General features: G+C 43.9%; 1 protein-coding gene and 1 long non-coding RNA gene across 5 annotated transcripts in view; one reads left to right on the top strand and one right to left on the bottom strand.

The window, feature by feature from the left end:
* The window catches only part of LOC310709640 (phosphatidylinositol 3-kinase regulatory subunit gamma), a 248,789-nt gene that overhangs the window by 98,984 nt on the left and 128,284 nt on the right, over positions 1-21,521 (top strand). The window lies entirely within an intron of this gene.
* LOC310709730 overlaps positions 20,417-21,521 on the bottom strand; it is an 80,892-nt gene continuing 79,787 nt past the window's right edge. The window contains exon 4 of the long non-coding RNA XR_014527646.1: positions 20,417-21,057. This is a non-coding gene — a long non-coding RNA (uncharacterized lncRNA). The remainder of the gene's footprint in view (positions 21,058-21,521) is intronic.

Here is a 21,521-nt window from a genome sequence, read left to right as displayed (position 1 = left end):
TAATTAATTTCTGTGGATCTACTCTGAGTAAAACTTAGTTGAATATCACCCTCTGAGACGAACTACCACATTGCAACTGGCTGTGCCAATATATTGTGGTTCAAGGTGAACCAAAATAGGCTTGGGGAGTTTCCCATTTGTTTTTGTTAATGGGCAGTGGAAGGGGAACCCACCATTTTCTATGTACTTCTGACATCTGCATTAAAATTTTGTCTATTATTTGACTAAGTCTTTGATACTGGAAAGGAATTCAGAAAAATCCCCAAAGGTTCTTTTATTAAGCTTATAGGGGATTGTGCATTCCCTGTGGTAGGTCAAACATGTAAATGCAGACAAGGTAGAGAATGGGCTAGACATACAGGTCTTGGAAGAAGCATAAATGAGCTCTGAGTAGGGTTCAGCTGGATTTGGGAGCTTTTCCAATCTTAGCTAGACAAACTCAAGAATGGCACAATTCCCTTGCTCCCAAGTTCCCAGTCTCTGCAGCCACAGCAGGAGCTGTGATTCTCCAGCAGACTGACTTCACCCCTAGAGGTGCACTCCATTGTCTCTCAAGGCAGATGGATTTTTATTTTTTATTTTTAAGGCATTGCTTGAAGCAATCCCCAAGTTGTGCCCTATGGGCTGACTCAAGGACTGCAGTTGCCTAAAGTTTAGACTGTGCTTTTGTATCGCACAGTCTGCATTGCAATTTGTGTTCCAGACACGGGGGAAATATATTTATTTCATTTGTTAACTGTCTGATGAAAATCTCTCCCCCGTCAGATTGCAAAACCAAAATGGAAATGCATGGAAAATTGTTGTTTCAACTATTAATGTAATGATCTGTAGCAGCGTGTGAGTCTGTTGTGTCTCTACCGGCTGTTGTCAACAGTAGACCCCTATTGGGAGGAAGGGAGGAAGACTCTTTTTTCACACCAGAGTGACACCTGCCCTACAGCCTTCAGGTCAGAGGTTCACTGAAGTCCCCTGAGGTGGACCAGTTAAGACACTATTATGTGGCTTTGCTAAAGCTCCTCTCACAGGCTTGCTTCTGATAATCACAGAGGAAGGAAACAGAGGAACCCTAGGGAATTCGCCACCCAACTGTCAGTTCTATGGTCACTTTCATGGCCCTGGTGCCTTCCGTCTTTCTGGCAAAAAGGTGTTCACCCTGCCTGGGGCAGGAATGGAAGATCCAAGTTTGTCTCGCCTCCTTGTCTTTGTCCATGGTCGTTAGTTTGATCGGCAGCACAGCTGGCAGCTGGGGACGGTTTAATTGCTCTTCAGGGAATCGCTGAGGTGATGTTACAGGAACGCCTTTGGTGAGGGTTGACTTTGGGAAGAGTCCAGCACACGGAAGGGAAGGGGAAGGGAAGTTGTGTTTGCTGTATTTTCCAACTCACTGTTTGCTCACATGAAGTTTATTGGCAGAAGCGATGGCTCCTGATCCTGTTTGCATTTATCATCTGACCAGCTAGGTTCAGCAAGGTTATGAAGAGGTAATTCTTGAGGCATATGACAGGACTGAGGTCTTTCCTCATGACTACTCCGTATCCTGAAGCCCTATTGATTCACCGTCTTGCTAGAGAAGACATTTATCAATAGAGTTATAACTTTCAGATGTACCAAATAAACTTGCTTAACCTATGAATTTCTGATGAGTGGTTTTTCCCCACATGCAGAGATTGTTTCCATTTGCTTAAAGATGGGAATTTAGCTAGACTAAACCATCCTGTTTGATGGTTTTTCAGTCCAGCAGGGATTAATTACCAGCACTGGTGACTTCTGTGTAGCTAAATAACAACAAACTAACTACTGGTAGTATTTAGTTGAGGCGATGGTGCCTATCAGAGGCATATCCTTCTTTGTTATGCTTGTGTCTCAGTACTATTAACCTGTTTTAGCAGAAAAGAATGCAGTCAATATTTTGTCATTTGGGGGCTGAAGAAGCTTGCACTGTGGGCAGGCCGTCAGATCAACAGTAGGTGTAATATCTGCTGCTAGAAACTTTGTGAAGTGATGCCACAGGAGACTGAAGTGTGGAACTAGGCTGCCTCCTGTGATGGCAGAATTCAAGAGGCACAACTAGGCCTAATGTAAAGCATGAGCTTGGCTATCACTATGGCGTATTTGTTCCCTAGGTGAACTGAAGAGTTTTTCATTTCCTTTGTGTATTTAAAATGTGGCTTTTCCAGTAAAAACAATCTGCAAAGTAGGCTCAGGTATGCTCTGCAAAATTCTGGGACACACGCTCATCCTAGATAGGGACCTTCTTGCCTTGCTTCCAATCCTGCCCTGCCAAGAGTAGCTAAAATTTATGAGCCATTCCATCTACTTCCAGATGTTTTTAGTAGATTCTCTGCAATGCCACTGAAGACTAACAGCACAATGCTACTCATGTCTACTCAAACAAGTCTCACTGAGTTTGGCTTACCACCAGATAAGCGGATATAGGATTGTATCAATAGGATGTACTTTTGAGTAGAAATGGATAGGATTGCACTGTAAATTAAGTAGAAATCCACATGGACCAATGGTAAGTTATTAGCATAAGCAAGACTTGAATCAGAGATGCTTGTCCAGTTTAACCAATTGAGTTTAGACATTTGTTTGCATGAGGTTATACAAAAGTTGATTAATGCGATATGCAAATTGACCTGGGGGGGTTATTTTTAGGTTTGATCTTCCACTTATTTAAGAGTTCCTTTCAGCTTTCCTTCTACACTGACATGTTTTACTTTGGACATGTACATCTTGATTAGAATTGGCTTTTTATAGCTGTTAGACTCATCCTTCTGTGACAAAGAAAAAACTTTGGACGTTGACTCTCTATTGCTAAAGATACAGCTTATGTTTATATTAACAGTAAATGCATCCAGAAATGACCACAAGTATGTACTTTCAAAATCATTCAGGCCAAATTCCTGCTTCAAGTTGCTGGCTCACATTGCTTATAATATGTTTATATTTGGTTGTCTGTTTCTTCTATCACTCTTGTGTTAAGAGAACATTCAAGATCTCTTTTAAAAGTTTGAAGCTAAGGAATTAGCAGGTTGAATCATATTAATATCTGAAATTAAGTTCTGATCTACCTCTCTCGTTAGCTCCTCCTTGTCTCAGTCTCCATTTTCCTCAGGCCAACTTCTACTTCAGCTATTTTCCCTCAGTTTCCTCTTCCTGCATCAAGTCAGGAACAAGAAGAGCCTGAAAAGTTGTGTCTAGGTGAAGCTGTGGTCAAAATAAAATAAAGCAGTCCAGGATTAAGCACAGTCTGAAAGGCAGAATTGTTGAGTAGCGGTCCAGAGAGTAGGCAGCGCAGGAGAGTAGACAGCGTAGGTCAGTCAAGAGATGGAGCAAGGCAGGTTAGCCAAAAGTCTGGTAGCTGAAAGGCATACATCATGGGTAGGCAAGCTAAGGGTCAGGGGCTGGATCAGGCCCAATCACCTTCTAAATCCGGCCCACGGACGGTCCGGGAATCAGTGTGTTTTTACATGAGTAGAATGTGTCCTTTTATTTAAAATGCATCTCTGGGTTATTTGTGGGGCATAGGAATTCGTTCATTCCCCGCCCCCCCCAAAAAATATAGTCCGGCCCACCACAAGGTCTGAGGGACAGTGGACCGGCCCCCTGCTGAAAAAGTTTGCTGACCCCTGGCATACATTGTTTTAGTAGCTACGAAACCTCAGCTAAGAATTGGTGTAGTTTCTGCCCAGAATCAGATGAAAGCACTTAATCCTGCTCTTGAGCAGTGTTAGAAACTGAGATATGAAAGCTAGGAGCTAAATGGCACCTTAAACCTAGGTTATGGGTGCGACAACGGAATGTCTAGGCATGCTTTTTTATAACAAGAATACGAAGCTGAAAATGAATGAATTTCAGCTAAAATATTATGTTCATTTTTCACATGGTCTAGTCCTTCCCCTGCAACCCCCCCCCTAACATTCTTTAGAAGGTCTCTTCTCCAGTCTTCAGAGAGTAGCTGGAAGTGGGGAGGCAGAAAAAGGTCCTCCTTTCCTTCCACTCTGTAGTTTTAATCTGAAATCTTAGATGCAGGACTGCGCCCAGACCTCAGAAACTGCTTGTGCTAATGAAATTCCCTGTCACAAAATGCGCCTAGAACAATGGGAGTTTCAAACACTGCTCTTGAAAAGCCCTTTACTCCCCAGGAGCCTCTTAACTTGGGAGCTGCTCTGTTCCTATGGGATCAGGTACATGCTCCTTTGCTGAGTGGCTGTCTGAACCTGGACTTTCTGGCATCTAAACTTTCTGGGGCTGGGAAGCCATTTGGTTCCCCTCTCTGTTTCAAAAGCAGGCTTTGTTGCATGACACCTTTCCAATCAACAGTCTTGCATGTCCCATCCAGAATTAACAAGCACTGATTATTTACCTTCCCGTGAATGCAGGTTAGACATACGACACCCAAACATGCTATGGCAATGTGGAAAAGATTATCACAACTGTGCTAACCAAGTGCATCTGACATCTTCCCCATATTTTCATACTTCAGAACAAAACTGGATTTGTTGGTGCCAAGGAAAAAAGTGTGTTATGCATCCTTTCCCAGGGAACACCCCACCAGGTCCATTATTACATTTTAAAAATCAATTTCCTGCCCCTCCTTTTTTGTCCATAAGTAGACGTCTCAAAAGCGGCCCCTCATAACAGAACCATCTACTGCCAAAGTGTGGTGAAAGAATATCTCTCTGCTGATGCCAGTCCCAGAGCACATTTACGATAGGGCAAGTATAGCACTAAAAGTAAAGTACAGTTTGCTAATTGCCTTCAGAGGCCCAGAGTTGTTCTCTCTCTCTCCCTCCCTCCCTCCCTCTCTCCCCTCTTAGTCATCCTATAGCCATGCAATATCCACATGTGTTTCTTCTGGTAAATCCTCATAAATCAACCTTCCCAGCCTCTATCTCACATTTATTGCTCTACTCAGAGCTCTCACCAATCAATTAAGCAAAGTTGGTATGCATCTTTTCTCTCTGGTTCAGCCATGTGTTAGGAAATCCTATGTCCCCATCTCCTCTTTTTTTTTTACTACAGGTTGGTATATGATTAAGCTTCAAATCGGGTTGAGAGGCATTGCCATATTCTCTACTATAAACCTCTCAGATTTGCTTATAAGAGATGTTGGGGAAACAAGGATAAAGGGTCATGTAAAATGGAAGAACTGGAGGAGAAAGTCCATTTATTTCCTACTGAAGGTTATTTGCACAAAACTTCAGTGGAAATGTAAATTGAAATGAAATCTCATTGCAAGTGAGACAGGCATTTCTCTGGGTGGGTAATCACAGGGGCAAGTCAGTCATTTTGTATTCACTTTGATAAGATTCTGCACTTTTAGGAAGTTGTTATGCCAAGTCAAATCATTGGTCCATCTCAGTATTGTTTGAACTGACCATCAGCAGTCTCCTAGGATTTGCCTGGAACTGATTGAACCTGGGAACAGCTGCATCGAGAGCATGCGCTCTTCCACTGAGCTGTGGTCCTTTTGAAGAATCCTGTGTCAATAATCTGCATTTATAAAATGCAGATTGTTCTTTGTTCATCCAGGCCTTAGGCTACCTCCCTGCTGAGGAACACATCTTAAACTTGCTCCTGTGAATGAATGGGCCATTTAAATATGAAAACTTAACTCATTCCAATGTTTCAGGTTATGAGTTTGGGAAATGTTGATTAACTCCCCATTTCTCAGCATGTACACACACACACACACACACACACACGTGTGTCTGTGTGTGTGTGTGTGTGTGTGTGTGTGTTTATACCCAGCAAGCCAAGAGAGGTATGGGCTATCTGGGTTCATAGGGATGATGCTGGCATTGCTGCTGACTGACTGTGTGACCTTAGCTTGCCATTTTAACCTTCTGTATGTCTAAATTATTTCCATCACACCTTAGTGGTGTGAGGTTTCACTCCATAATTCTAAAGTTCTTTGGAGACCATGCTTGGCTGTAGAAGTGCTATATAAAGCTTCTGGTGTTAATATTAGTCTGAGAAGTGGATGCCCTAACCACTTTGCTATATCCTGTCCTATTCCCCACATACACCCTTGTCCCACATTCAGTCTTGCCTTGTAATTACACCTATATAAAATAGCTATAAATGCCTGCAATAACAGAGACCTCTGTGCAAATAACCATATAAATAGGAGTCACTAGTTGATACCAGGGGAAAAGAGAACATGACCTTGCTTTGACACAAGAGTAAAATAGTCTTCTTGCTTAGTTTTTGTATCCCCTTTCGGAAGGCAGGAAGAGAAGCATTGTTCTGTGTTCCTATTGCTGACGTGTCTACTGCTTCTGGCTGTGTGCATTCACATAAACAGATAAAGTCAGTAGTAGTGCAGCTCAACCTTGAATACAGTTTGTGGCCATGACCAAGTGGCTGTTCTTCAGCCTCAGAGCACTAGCTGTAAAATGGCGAGTCTAATGATCTGCCATTTGTCACAGGGCTGTATGTATGTGGGAAGGAAGAATGAGGTGAGGAGTGCAAAAACAGGAGAGGCCATAACTCAGTGGCAGAGGTCATGCCTTCTTCCTGTATTCTTCCTTTATGGCCCAGTCTTTACTAGACATAGAAGGATCTGACAATTTTTGTTCTCTCAGCCTCTCTTTTTTCCAGTCTTAAATTCAGTTCTCCACATTTAAGCAGCCATTTGCAAATTTTTAAACAGAGAAGGAAATCCTCATGAAACTTCTTCAGCAGTATAGTGTGAATTTTGTATCCACTTCTGACTAATGTACACATTTTTGCAAGCCATTTCTCCTAATATAACCCATTTTTGCTTGTTTTCACAAATGTATTCGTTTTTATGCATACTTTAACCTAATGTATGCAGAACCTCACCACAGAATTCAGATAAGTGTGAGTTTCAAAGGATGGCTGTGTTTTGTTCTCGTATTTAAATGCAAAATGAATCAAATTCCTTGACCATTCCTAGTCCTTACAATTAAGAGGGTTATTGCACATGTCATTTACCTGAGAGATAACAGCAGCCCAGTGCTAGAACATATGTTTTGCACACTGGAGATACCAGTGGCACCTGTATCTCAAAAGTGGCAGGTAATGGGACCATGAAACGCTGCTGCCAGCTGGAGTAGACAGTATTGGGCTGGAGAAACAAATAGTCTGATTTGGTATAAGGCGGCTTCCTGAGTGTGCCAACACTATGTAAGTAATAAACAAGAATTTTCTACCTATTCCCATCTCAAATCATTTATGGTCCATTTGTACAATCACACTGATGTGCTGGCAATCCTGGCCTGGCTGATCTGTGCCAGTTACTTTGCCAGAAGAACCTTTCAGAATACAACCCACATCTATGGTGCCAACACGCAATCCACACCCAGCAGCTATCGCGACAGGTGGAGGGGCAGTGGGCACACCCTGGGGCAGCCACGTGACTTCTTCACCCCACATGCTCTGCATGGAAATGCTCTGCTCCTGTTTTCAACATGCTGGGTATGGAGCTGTGTATTTGATGCTATGACCGAAAAAGTGGGATTACGTGCCAACATGCTGGATTAAGGGTGGCTGCATGTAAGGGGTGGCCCAACTCCTGCTTACTCCATTTCCAGTGCTGAGGCAGGAGGAGAAATGAGTCTGTGTGGAAGAATGGATAGAAATACCAGCTTATGTAAATGTGGATGACATCATCCCTTCTCCATTCTCCTGGTGCTATTTATAGCTACTTTAATTTACTCCCCTTTGCTTTATTATCTTTCCACAAGCTCTTTATCCCCAGCATTTAGCATCTCAATTGGCAAGCAGCGGCCAGCTGCATGATACAGCAGGATGCTTTTTCTCCTGATGCAGTACAGCCTGCCTGTGTGGTGCAAACAGGGAGGAAGATGAGGGAAGGGGGAAGGAAAGCTTGCCTCCTCCTCTCCCTGTGTATTCCTTAGCAGGGAGCATGTTCTGCTGGGTCCTGGATGGGGTGCAGTTGGAGACCCTGTCATAGTAATCAGGGGTTGGGCAATTCCCTGGCCAAGGGAGCAACTGTTAGGCACAGCAGGAGCTGGAAGCAAAATGAGCAAGTCTAGATTAATGGGTACTAGTAGCGGCTGATTAATTTTGATACAGTCCTATATAGCTGCCTCTTTGCCCTGCTTCTGAAGGCTTGTCTAAGGTTTGATCTGGTATAAGTCCAAAGTAACACAGACAAAATAGATAAGACGGTACATGTTGAGTGGTCTAGGGAAACACACACACATCATACCTACATTAATACAGCTTGATACCTAAGGCAGAGCAAATTAAATGTGTCCGAAGCCACCATTAGAACACGAAACTTTTCACAGTCTTTTTAGCTTCTTGATGTAGCTCAGTCAGTAGAGCATGAGGCTCTTAACCTCAGGGTCATGGGTTTGAGCCCCACGTTGGATGAACTAGATGGTTGGACTAGATGAACCTCTTGGTTCCAATTCTACAGTTCTCTGATTCTATGTGCAACTATTACACCCCACCACACTAAGTATTTTCTAAATTCTAATTTCTCCTCCTTTTTATTCCAGTTCCTATACAAGAATGCCCTCCCCCTAACTTTTTCCAGTCATCTTTTAAGACAGGCGTAGGCAAACTCGGCCCTCCAGATGTTTTGGGACTACAACTCCCATCATCCCTGACCACTGGTCCTGTTAGCTAGGGATGATGGGAGTCGCAGTCCCAAAACATCTGGAGGACCGAGTTTGTCTATGCCTGTTCTAAGACCTCTCCCTTCTCCTTCCACCCCAATTTCAAGGTTGCAAAGAAAAGTAAGAGTTAAAAAAACAAAACAAAAAAGGCCAAATGGCAAGAAGGACCTGGTTAGAATGATTAAAAGACCTATAGTGGGGAGAGAAATACAACCAGAGATGGTAACTACTAACCAGTATGGAACTCTGATTTGGAGAGAGTAGGTTGTTTTGTATTTGCTCTGCAATGATGTGGTCTGGGGTGCGGGAGGATGCTCAGAAGAAGGAATGGTGACTACATAAATCCATATATTGGATGCAGGTCTGCTTTCTCTGAGACCCAGGTACCCAAATCATCATCCTCTTGCAACTCCCTACTGCTTTCAGCCAGGAACACGGATAAAGTGATTTGTTAGAGCCATGAAGACCACAGTATGAATTGGTGGAACAGCTGCTGTGAAAAAGAGGCTGCCTGTAAATTTAAGAGGCTCTTTTATTTCTTTAGCTGGAATAGAAGTAGAGCAGCATTTATGTCCTAGGAAAAACTTGATGTGTTGAAGATGACCAGTCCTGGATGCCACTCCTTCCCCCAATGGCAGACATTTGTGAGAAACTAGTTGGCTAAATTGCACCCACACCATTCATGCACCCATGCGCGCGCACGGCTCTTCCCAGAAGAGATCCTGTGAGGTCATGGGCACCAGCTTCCCGTTAGCTTCAAACATACAACAGCTGCTATAGTACATTAAAATTAATTCGGCAAAACCAGGAAAGAAAGGGGAGGGGGACCATGACTGATGTGGATTCCCGCTCTCTGAACAGGCAGCTTTCGGTCATTATGGATGACACATCCCTCATTATAGCAGGAAAACCCCATGTTTTCTTCACATTTAAGTGGCTTCCATTGACTTCTGTCTGCGGAAACCCAAATGAAATTCTCTTTGATACAAACAGAACCCTTGTGTACACGCATATGTACTCATGAGGATGTTTGTGTCATTGAGATCACTGGAATAGACCCACTGAATCAATATACACTCCCATGTAAATTTGGGGGCACTCAGGTGCTTTTAAAGGGAAAAAACATATTGGGAACTCTGGTCACAGATCTGGTCAACCTAGATTCTCCTTCAAAGTCTGCTCTACGTTTTATGATGGTGTCACTGGTGTGATAGGAGAACTGAGTGTACATTCATTTTGGATGAGTTCCATGTTTCTTTTAGTGTATCATTTTATTCATCCGTATTTTTTCTTCTTCTCCAAAAGCATCTGTGGCATGTTCCACCTAGTTCTCGTCTTCTCTCTTTCTGCTCTGTATTTGTACATGATCGTGTATGCTTAGGTAAAGGTAAAGGACCTCTGGACAGTTAAGTCCAGTCAAAGGCGACTATGGGGTTGCAGCGCTCATCTTGCTTCAGGCTGAGGGAGCTGGCGTTTGTCCACAAGACAGCTTTCCAGGTAATGTGGCCAGCATGACTAAACCGCTTCTGGCGCAACAGGACACGGTGATGGAAACCAGGGCTCATGGAAACTCTGTCTACCTTCCCGCCACAGTGGTACCTATTTATCTACTTGCACTGGCATGCTTTCGAACTGCTAGGTAGGCAGGAGCTGGTACAGAGCAATGGGAGCTCACCCCGTTGTGCGGATTCAAACCGCTAACCTTCTTATCAGCAAGCCCAAGAGGCTCAGTGGTTTACACCACAGCACCACCTGCATCATGTATGCTTATGTGATAGACACAAGGCAACCTGTCCCACTCAGTGCAGGGGACTGAGCTAAAGAATTCCGGATCTAGGTTTATGATTGGTTGCTGTAATGAGTTCCATTCTGAAACAAGTGCCTCCAGAGTGTCTTATCAAAACTTTAGCAAGTTCTCATGATACCCTTTGATACTGGTTGGGAATTCATGCTGTGTATGATTTATGTTGTCATTGGCCAGCCTCTCCCATAGGGGCAGCTGCTAAATTCTCCATTTATTTCAGCCTGCAAGGCCTGGATTCAAGTGTTTCCCTGCTATGTCCAATTCACCTCTACATCCCAACTTCTAGTAATAGCTCAACCTTCTCTTCTTCCAGATTCCCAGACTCAGGGGAGGAAACAACCAAGTTCTACAATAAGTGAGAGAATGTAGTGCCCCCCCCCTTTCTTGGATCACAATGCAGCGCAGCAGCAAAGCTTTGCTGCCCATTTCCTGTCAGAGACAAATAGCTTCCCTTCCGTTGATAAGCCATGCAAGACAACATTAAACGTATTCTCAATATTCTGCCAGCCTTCCTACTTTTTGCTCCCTCTACTCTCATATTACCCTTCTGGTTACAGTGTGTTACACTCCTCTTTCTTTAAAAATATTTATGTGTCTCATTTGACAGTAAACTCTTTCAGGGTGGCTTACAATAAAACACAGAAATAATGGTTAAAATGTTGATAAATAAAATATTGGGAGGGTACCAGCAACAGATAAAACAAGCAGCCCACCCACAATCACAACAATAGAATCAAAGCCAAGAGCAAAAGCATAATAATAATTGTAATAATAGTAATGATAAAAATCTTCAAAGTAAAGCTTTGGGGGGGGGCAGGGTAAAGTCTTAGGGTCTTTTGAAAAGGCCTGCAGTGTTGTGTCTGGTGTAGCCCAGTAGGCAATTAATTCCAAAGCCATGGAGAATTCCTTCTGACTTATAGACTTCTGGGGTCCATAATGTGACTGTACGGTTCTTGCCTATAGCCACAAAACCCAGCATTGACACTCAGAATGTAGGGGCTTCTGCATCTAGTTTTCAGTGTCTCTGATGTAATCCATTGTTTATCAAGGATGTAGTCCTAGGCATCCTCTGACTTGGTCTTTAAAAAAAAAACATTTGAAGGGCATTCATCAGCCTGAAAACTCACAGTAAATATGTGCCCAGAAGCCCTGATCAATTGTGTTTACTGTGTTATAACGGATATGCAAATACCCTTCAAATATAAATGCCCTTCAGAACAACAGAGGCATCATTACTGATGAAGCACCTAGCAGCCCTTGTCTAGAAAGTAAATGTACTTAGGATCCTGGCACCAGGTTCCTTTCTTGTCTAGACATATAGACCCACATGCATTATGCTCCTGTTCCCCTTCACAAGACTAGGGGATGGAGACCAAGATAGGTGGAGTCAGGGCAGAACCTGGTAGGTTGGGTAAGCTTGAGTCGCCCCACTTCCCACTGTTAGGTTTCCGGGGCAGAACAAGGTTTTTCCCCCTGGTCCCACTACCTTCAAGAGAACAAAAAAAATGATAATATGGCATTTTCTCATCTGTATCACTTAAAATGTATTTCCTTTCAAATTTGGCCACTCACTTCCCTTGATCTTGCACCCCTGGCTTCTGGCATGGCTCAGTGGTAGAATATCTGCTTGCATGTAGAAGGTCCCAAGTCCATTCCTTGCCATCTCTAGGTAGGGTTGTGGGCTTATACATAGTATAAGGCAGCTCCGTATGTTCCTACCTGCCTGAAATGAGGTGAAATAATCCAGTTTAGAAGCAGTGGTGTAGTAACTCTACTCATAGACTACAGTTGCCTGGTTTTATAATAATTTAAGGGTTAAAATTGAGACCCATGATTCCTGGCCTTCCCCCACTTTTGTGCTCACGGCTGATATTTGCTTTTCAGATTTTGCAAAGTAGAGAAAGCAATGCCCTCTGGCTGGAAGCACAACACTGTAGTTGATAGAGAAGTGTGTTTTCTTTTCCATTGATCCCTCCCTTTTTGAGAAGGTGGCCTGGTTAAAGGCTGCTATTTTTTAATTATTTTTTTAGCCAAACTGTGGGTCACCAGATGTGGGACGTAACAACATCAAGAGGCTTTGATGCTTTCTTTCCTTCTCAGCTGCCATGCTCTTTATCAGGCTATCCAACTGCCCTCCGTTGATCTCCCGGGGACAGTGGTCAAAACCTTGGCCTGAGATCATAAGAGAAATATGCACACACCTCACCCACTGTCCTGTCTCTGATCTCAGGAAGTGCTCAGTAAGGTTTTGGGAAAGAGATGGAAACATAAACATGCTATTACTCCCAAAAGTAGTGAAGTTGCTAATGCTGAAACGTTTACCTTTTAATCCTCCAGAGATGGAACTGAGGCGTGTGTGTGCACGCGCGTGCACACTAAACCACTTGGAAAGCTTTCTTGAAGTTCCAAAAACACTTTGAATTAGATCTGAGAAAGGTCAGCGGCAAATGTGTGTGCTCATGGCTTCATTTTCTCCATCAAGTCACTGCTTACTTTATTTCCATTTTGCTTTGCTCTGGTTACAGTGGGTAGGAGCACAGCCTAGCAGCATCTCATGACTCAGCATTTGCATTGGCAACAGAGGCATGCAGAAGGAACAAGAGACCATAATCTTGAATTGGCACCATCTGTTATCAACACATGCACTTTCTTCATTTTATTTGTTAAGAGATTTATTTGCTGCCCTTGACCAAAAACAGTCACAGAGTAGTTTACCAGGAAAAAAGGCTTAACGCCCCCCCCCCCCAAAAAAACCACTTGGTGAAGGGTGGGGGACATCTTGTCCCTTTTCTTAAAGCATTTCCAGACAACCTCTTTATTGAGCATTCATCATGATTTGTTTGCAGGGAGATTAGGCAATGCTGGCTGTTTAATGAACATTTATTCTGATTTGTTTGCAAGGAAGTTAGATGACGTTGTGTGTCAAAACAAGTAATGTCTCACACCTTCCAGTGCATTTGCCCGTCACTTTTACCTGCTGCAAGAAAGTCTGATCATTTGGGGAAGCGGGCTGATTGTGCATGAACTCCCAATCAACTATGGTTGCATAAGCTGAATTTGGCTCCTTGGGGGTCGTTCTGGCAGTGCTGCTGCCACCTCTGGTCTCTGAGATGCCACCCACCCCCCACCCCACCCCAAAGAGAGGTGCCTCCCAGAGGCCCCATTCACCTGTGGAGCTTATAGCCAGAACTGCATAATAAACAGCTGTGCAAGCCTTTGGGAGGCAGAGACGCAAGAGGGCATCAGAGGGAGGGAGGGAAAGAAAGAGGGATACAGAGAAGTGTTGACCACGGCACCCCTGATTCAAGGAACCCCTAGGTGCCACGGCACACTGGCTGAAAACCACTGATGTAATCAGTTTTGATGCATTTCAAGGAAGACCCAGAAAAGAGATCACACACCATTTCAAACAGCCCCCACCCATCCAGCAATCATGACCAAGACCTCTAGACTGCAAATCATAAAGTCCTTCATTTGGTAGCAAGAGGTTTCACCATTGGATATTGGGCATGTACTCAAGGATGAAGTCATAAGCTTATATTATTTTAGAACCAAGCTACACGTGATGCTCAGTTACATGTACATGCTTCCTTCCTTCCCTTCACAGAAATACAGACACAGAGGCTGCCATCTGCAGCAGAAAACTCATGCAAGGGGTTATTGGCAATTCTTAGTCCTTTCCTGACGCGCAGTTTTTCTGCTAAATATGAGAAGCTCAAGTACTCATATATCTTCCCCTGCTGGTGACAGAAACAGCACAGAGGGCAATTTTAGTAGGAAAACCACTGGAAGTGGAAGGAGAAAGCTCAGAAAGCCCCTCCCCCATGTGAGTCTTCCTCTACAAATTACAGGTTCCAAAGCTGCGATTTATAAAAATAATACATCCGGGGGGGGGGGGGACTACATGTGACTGATGGTGCATGTGTTATTTGGCCTGTAGGAGATTTTCCATGTAATTCCAAGCAGGCAATTAGAACCCCACATCCTGTAATCTAAATGGGAAGACCTCTAGCTCCCAGAACTCATATTTTGGGAGCAAAGGCAGATAGAGAAAATTCAGATGTACCTAACTACAGGAGCCAGTGCATTGCTTTTTTCTCCTGTAGGCAGGGTCTACACATCTCTGCCTTAACTCCTGTGATTATGCATGTGCCAGACACAGATTTTCTGTCTTTCCCCATGCTTTAGGCAGGCTCTCTCTCTCTCTCTCTCTCTCTCTCTCTCTCTCTCTCTCTCTGTGTGTGTGTGTGTGTGTGTGTGTTAGGGGCCTGACATATTTATGAAGTTAAACATTTATTTGGCACTTTTTTATTTTTAAACCAATCCAAGGTGGTTTCTACTTTGAAACATTGGGGAGTAGCTTCTTGATTACCCAAAGGCCCAGCCAATCATAATTGTGAATAGCAGGCTACAGTGGGAGGAGTGGGGTGTCTCTGTGATGGTCACAAGGGTCAGCCAGTTGGCACTCTGTACAGCCACTTCTGCTGGAAACAAGAAGAGACGTTGGCTTCTGAGTTTAGTTTTCTGAAGAACGTCATTCCTCTGACCAAAAACACAGGGGCTGTAGAGCCGCAGATTTATTGTTTTTCTGATATAGTTTAATGTAAACCTTTGGTATGAAATGCTACATTTTCATTTTCAAAAACTGGCTGTAGAAACTTCCCTCAAATAGACATTAACAATCTTGTGCACTGAAACCCAGTATAGCTTTGATTGTTTCAGTTTAAAACATTACAGGCCGACTGTATTTCTTAAACAAAAACACAAGCAGGCCCTGAGTGAGCACCCTTTCCTGGGCACTGAAGTCACCAGGAAGGCAATTCCATGCCCCTCACTGAGCCAATCTGCCAATTCCTGGAGCAGCCGCAGTGGGCGAGCACCTTTCCGTAACCTATCAAATGCAGGTGAGCCTTGGCCATGCCTCCCTCAAGTCCCCCTGCTTGAAAATCCAGAACCATCTGTTTCAATTAAGTCATCCTGTGCACCTTTCCTTCATCTGCTGGTCAGCCGATCGGTTGCTAAATTGTTCCTGACAAATACCGCCACTCCGAGAACTTCTCAGACTTCAGACCTGATAGGGTGAGACAAGTGGAGGAGCTGAGGAGAAGGAAAGGGTTGAATAGGAATGTGGGCATTCTCAGTGGGAATCTCCATCTGCAGCTGGCAGTCCAACTTGCTAAGCAACCAGAATATTTTGAGTGGGGTTTGCATTGTTTGTTCTTGATGACTTTTTGGTCCCTCCGGGGTTGTTTGTTGTTGTTTCAGTTATTTATATGCCACTTTTCCAGATATAAATCCTACCAAGGGTGGCTTACAAGTAATATTCAGTTCTGTATTTTTGAATTGCAAGAATTAAAATCCTTTCCAAAAGGCGGTTGATTGTAGAGTGGTGGTGGGTGTTGAGAAGCTGCCTCTCCCTCTCTCCCCATTGGAATCCTTCTCACAGAGCAGTTGTTGGTAGATCACTCTGTTTTTTGGAAGATCTCTATACATTTGCAGAACCATCACACCCATCATAGTGGTTAGCTGACACAGTGTACAATGTCCTATGAATGACGAACAAGATTGCTAATTTCCTAAGTAACGTGGCATCTTGAAGTCTTTTCTTTGGAAGTGCCTGAAAGCTTCTTCAGAAACCTTGGCTGCTTACACTCCTTAAAACCCTAAAGTAATAATATCAAACAAGCAAATTAATAATAGTGAAAAGCCTATGTACGGACTTGCTAAAAATAGCATCTTCTGAAGCATAAATGCAAGCTACAGAAATATGGGTAGTATGGGTCAGGTCACAGCAACACCTCTTGTTTATATAGCCAGGTGGGAGACTTTAATACAGCCACGATAAGTGAGGCAGGAATACGAGACGCATGTACTGCGTGATGCAACTCTGTGCTTCTAAGTCTTCATCTCAAAGCGGCTGAGATCTGGACCGCACCTCGTGTTATGCAAACGGATTGGCAAAAAGGCCAGCAACAAGACCTGCAGTGAGAGCTAAACAAGTCAACTGGCACCTTCTTTGTTTCTCTGTTTCTTTTATCTTTCCCAGTGATCTTTTATTTACATTTGGGCGTTAGCTGTGGATTCCTTTCAAGCCAGCGAACACTCTAGCACCAGGTGAATGTGTGCTTGAACAGTCACTTTTGATCTGTTCTGCACAGCAAGGAAGGCAAAGAATTTTCTTTATAAAGGAAGAGAATAATGCCGTAAAATACATGGTTGGCTTGGGCATCGGGTGGTGGAAAGCAAGTGATCGGGTGGTGCATTTGACACCTGTGGGGCAGCTGCTGGAGGGAGCAAACAGATATTTATCCTTCAGGAAACTGTTAAATTGTTCTACACCAAAATAATTGTTGTAGGTGCAGATTTACGGCATGAGAAATGGAGGTGCACAGAGTCAGACCCAGTACCAGCAGTCAGCAAGGTTGAGCACTGGTTGAGGGCACCAGGGTAATGAAAGAGCCCTCCGGCCCCAGCCCAACCCAGCCACACTGCCATTCACTGCCATCCCTACCAGCTCCCTCAGTGCTTTTCAACAGTGGGGCCCATTTTGAATGGGAGCCAAGCAGCTTCCACCCACAGTGGCCACCCACCATTTTTAAGCTACCCAAAATGTAAACGATGTCATAGATCTATGGAGACTGCTGAGTGGCTCTACCACCACTGCCAAAGCAGAAGCAGCAGAGAAAATGTGGGGCAGCTGACACTATGGGCACCATAAGCAGAGCTGGGCTCAGCTCCATTTGGAGGGGTGAGGGCATTGTTTGCCCTGTGCCAAGAGCTCCCTGAGGACTGGCCCTGGCCTTGCAGGGATTGTTATTTTCTTTTATGTGAAGAGACAATAATGCCACTGATAAGATATATTTAGGATCATTTAATCTATTGAATTAAGCCAGATTCAACTCTTTGTCCTGGCTCTAGCAGTAATATTGCCAATGTTGTGCTTATTTGTTTATTACTCACCCTTAAACCTAAGGCCCCAGGGTGGGTTACAGTATCAAAACACCATATTGAAAACAATTTAAAACAACTTACCAGCATAAATATAAAAATAGTTAGTATCCATTTACTCAAGAGTAGTTCCCACTAAAACCAGAGGATATTAAATTGCAATAGTATTATTTTTAAAAAATGCAAAGCACTGCTTGTGTTTTTAAAAGTGGGCAAAGATTAAGATAATTCCACCCCTCCAAAAGTATTTTGGGGGCACAAATGCATTTTAAAAAGGAATGATACCCATATGTTGGGATGCTGGAGGACGCAGACAGCACTTAGTGAAGGAAAAGACAAAACTGAGCCAAGAACTGAGCCTGCCTGAAAACTAGCCAGAACTGCAAGGTCCAGAAGTCTTGTGATTTTCAACCCAAATGTATGCCCATGGCAAGAAGTCCAAAGCCTGTTTTTAGGACTCACTTTATTCTCTCTGCTTTAACTGGTTACCCAGCCACTGTTATTGATCTGTTTTATAGGGGCTGCACCTCTATTTGTCTCCATACTGTTACATATTTTACAGGATTGCTTTCATTTCATTTTTTAGTTATTAGCCACCTTGGGCACTTCTGTGTGGGAAGGCGGGATATAAATTTAGGTAACAGGCAAATAAATGATGTCAAAAATTAGGCACATGAAGCATTCATTTGGGGTTTTATATATATATAGGCGGAGCTCACCAGCTCTCAAGACCTAGAACCTTGCTGCCATGCTCATGCCTAGCCCTGTAATAGGGGAATAGGGGAAGTAATATAAAGAAGAAAGCTTTGGAGCCTAATAATAATAATAATAATAATAATAATAATAATAATATTTATTTATTATATATGCCCCGCCCATCTGGCTGGGCTTCCCCAGCCACTCTGGACGGCTTCCAAAAAAAAATTAAAATACTGTAATACATCAAACATTAAAAGCTTCCCTATACAGGTCTGCCTGGTTTTCTAAACATCTGGTTTTCTAAAAGTCTGTTAGTTGTTGTTCTCTTTGACATCTGGTGGGAGGGTGTTCCACAGGGAGGGTGCCACTACCGAGAAGGCCCTCTGCTTGGTTCCCTGTAACTTGGCTTCTTGCAGTGAGGGAACCGCCAGAAGGCCCTCGGTGCTGGACCTCAGTGTCCAGGTAGAATGATGGGGGTGGAGACGCTCCTTCAGATATACTGGACCGAGGCCGCTTAGGGCTTTAAAGGTCAGCACCAACACTTTGAATTGTGCTTGGAATTTTTGACTGGGAGCCAATGTAGGTCTTTCAAGACCGGTGTTATATGGTCTTGGCGGCCGCTCCCAGTCACCAGTCTAGCTGCCGCATTCTGGATTAGTTGTAGTTTCCGGGTCACCTTCAAAGGTAGCCCCTCGTAGAGCGCATTGCAGTAGTCCAAGCGAGAGATAACTAGAGCATGCACCACTCTGGCGAGGCAGTCCGCAGGCAGATAGGGTCTACGTACCAGATGGAGCTGGTAAACAGCTGCCCTGGACACAGATTTTGACCTGTGCCTCCATGGACAGCTGTGAGTCCAAAATGACTCCCAAAGAGAACTCTGCCCTCATAACAACCACAATTACCGGTAGATGCGACTCATCTGGAATTTGTGAATCGGGGCTTAGAGGGCAAACTCCCCTAAAGGCTCAAACCTCAGCACCTCTCTTCTTAGGAATTAAACACTGCACATTGCTGAGAAATAAATCCTCCCTGAGCACTGCATTCCCGAACACTGCAAACGTGGGGCGGGTGGGGAACAAACAGATAACTGAGGAGCTACAGCTGAGCTCACAGCAAAATCCCTTTCCTGCTTGGGTCATGTGGCTGGTGCAGATATGAGCCCAATAAGTCACAAATCACTGCTTCTAGAATTCTGGCGTTTGTGAAGAGCCATTGTGACATTCAGCCTGAAGGGAATGTTGCATGCTAAATTAATTTTTAATTTTTTAACATTCTTTTTTGTTTCTGCACAAGGCTTTGTATAAGATTGGCCTCCAACCTCAAAACACACACACACACACACACACACACACACACACACACACAGTCACACAGCTGATCCACATTCTGAGCCAATATTTTGACAAACTAGAGCAGTACCCAAACCGGAGCTACCCGATTGACCTGCTGCCACCCAGATTAGAATTTTATCCTAGCCCGTCCCTTTTCCCAGGATCCCATCAAAGCCATGAAATTGGCAGGATTAGAAGTTTGGCTTGTGATCTGGTGTCTTGCAGCAATGCCAGGTTTCAGTCCTCAGCCTCAAAGTGGGACTTGTGTGGTGCACTATGAGCCACGTGGAAGGAGCGCTGCAGGGGAGGGGAGGGGCTTTCTTTGGAGAGAAACACAGACCGAGTGACAGAACATTTCTGTGAGAGTTTTTTTATTATCATTATAATTATTTAGCAAGATTTATATACCACTTGATGATGATGATGATGATGATAAAACAGCTCCTCCTCGTGACCTATTTATTGAGCATTTATCCTGATTTTAATGGAGGTTAGATTGCACCCTGCAAACAAAACCAATAATGAGCATCCATCCCAATTTGCTTGCAGAGTGTTGTGTGAACCCCACACATTTCCGTACATTCCCTTGTTGCTTTCCTTGTTGCTTTCTTAAAGTGGATTTGTTGTGCCAGGGTTGTGCAAACCAAACAATGCCAGTGTGTGTGCTTCAGTCCCTCCCACAAAATGATGACAGTCTGGAAGGCGCCCAATCTCTAAGCAGCTTACATAATACTGGTATAAAATATTAGTACATACACATTATTATTATTCATTTTTAATATTACTTCCTTTATGTGTAAACTTACACCTTGCATGCGACTCAGATGCCGCACACAGCAGAACTCAGGTTTTTAAGTGCTCTGGTGAAGCTGCAGCCACTGTGCCTCTTCCTCCATTCCTCTACTTGCCCTTGCACTTTGAGATAACAAGTGGACCAATGCAGAAGGGTGCAGCAGCTGCAGCTTCATTGGGGGCTCTTTCAGGCAGTCTTTTTTACTGAGCATTCATACGATACCTGCTCTTCATTGAGCTTCCATCCTGATTTATTTGCAGGAAAGTAATATATCTTCCAGTCAATCCACCATTTACCCACACGTTTTATTGCATTTTCTCCTCACTTTCTTAACTCCAAAAAGTCAATTTTTAAAAATGTATTGTTCCTCCAGAACAACAGGTCTTTAATCCACTTTAATTGTGCAAACCTGAATTTCTGGTATGCAATCTAATCCCTCCTGCAAAATCGTGACAGTCTGGAGGTGACCTTGGCGCCCTGGAACATATAAACCATGCAAGATATATACCCTGGTTAAGAACCTGGCAACCTAGACTGTGGAATCTAGTTGGGAAGGGAAAGGTAGAAACATGGGATTAGGTGAAGATCCAAGCATCCAAACCAATGTTAGGTTGAGCTGAGCAATGCGAAGAAATGTCATGGCTGCACAGAGATCTTTTTGAGTGCCCATGAACCAGTGTGGACCTCCCAGCTCTCTATATGGTAGACAATCCTGGGGTACATTCCAAGTGAGGGAAGGCATATGCTGATGCTGTACAAAAACAAGAGTTGCCTGATTCAGTACAGGACTGGCCTTTCCAGGGTGCTTCCAGATGGAGGGCTTCATGATGGAACTCACAAGCTGCATATCTGTGAGCTGGTCTGATTGCTGCTAGTCCAAACAAACCAGCAACGTAATCATGGATGGGCTATTCTATGACTGTAGAGCTGAAGCCACAGCTGTAGCGCACAGGTTTTGCCTTGGAGGCACAACCCCCAGCTTTAGTACCCCAGGAAGCACCACTGGGTTTGTGAAGACCAGATCACTCTTTGACTGTGTGTGCAAGAGAGAAATATGCAAAATTCAGCTAAGCATGTGCAAGAAATGTCCCATTTTTGTTCTCCAATGAGCTCAAGGTGGTCTACATGGTTCTCTCCCCCTCCTCTTTTAATCCCCACAGCAACCGCAAGGGGCAGGTTAGACTGAGAGGCAGTGACTGCCCCAAGGTCACCCAGTGACCCTCATGCCCAAGTGGGGATTTGAACCCTGGTCTCTCAGGTCATGGGCCAACACACAAACCATTACACCCCACTGGCTCTTGTTAAGGCACATGCAGAGGGATAAG

Source organism: Podarcis liolepis, assembly GCF_965112155.1.
Source record: "Podarcis liolepis genome assembly, chromosome: 6".
Taxonomy (NCBI): domain Eukaryota; kingdom Metazoa; phylum Chordata; class Lepidosauria; order Squamata; family Lacertidae; genus Podarcis; species Podarcis liolepis.
The sequence above is the reverse complement of the archived record's forward strand: the minus strand, read 5'-3'. Positions and strand labels throughout refer to the sequence as shown.